The 673-nt window shown below is 40.4% G+C and overlaps 1 protein-coding gene across 1 annotated transcript in view; it reads right to left on the bottom strand.

The window, feature by feature from the left end:
• Positions 1 to 673, bottom strand: part of LOC118419695 (ankyrin repeat domain-containing protein 29-like) — a 14,613-nt gene that overhangs the window by 10,383 nt on the left and 3,557 nt on the right. The gene's annotated exons all lie outside the window — the stretch shown is intronic.

Below are 673 nucleotides of genomic sequence, written 5' to 3'. Positions count from 1 at the left end.
CCCTCGTCAATACCGTATAATTTCCTGTTTGGACGGGTCTTTATGACGGTGCTGGCCTACACGATTACCTTCGCAATAAGTTTATGTTTTGAGCGCGTTTGTATGTCTGTGTGTGTCTGCATAACTCGAGAAGCCTGGGATGGGTAGGAGTTACGAAAACGAAGGTCAAGGTCGATAATGGGTCCCCTAGCGGCTACCTAAAGTAGTTTTTGATAGCAGAAGTTTTTGATAACTCTTGTTCTACAATGTTTTTTCCCCCAGGATCGAAAATCGGAAGGGAGACGCTCAGCAGTTTGTCGCTAGGGTCAGTCGGTAAACGAAAACGCAAATCACAACCTATTTCTTAGGGATTATCAAGGCCGAATGTCCGGAGTATTGTACATGGTCAATAAAAGATTTCCGAAAAATGCAAGAAATGACTTTTATTTGGCTGCTTGTAAAACGTGTATGTTAGCCACAATTAACAATGAGACAATGAGATATATCAGATGCTCAGCAATACAGCGAGGACGGCTATAAAGGAAATAATGTTGAAACATTAAGCTTACCAATGGTATTAACTGCGCAAACGGACATAAACAAACGCCCTTACTTGTTGTAAATTTCTAAAACAAAATATTATGAATCCTTGACGAGTGCTTCTTTTCTCAACTTGGTGAGCAAGTAAATGATA

The sequence above is a fragment of the Branchiostoma floridae genome, chromosome 7 (assembly GCF_000003815.2).
Source record: "Branchiostoma floridae strain S238N-H82 chromosome 7, Bfl_VNyyK, whole genome shotgun sequence".
Lineage (NCBI taxonomy): Eukaryota > Metazoa > Chordata > Leptocardii > Amphioxiformes > Branchiostomatidae > Branchiostoma > Branchiostoma floridae.
This window is presented reverse-complemented; position numbering and strand designations above follow the sequence as displayed.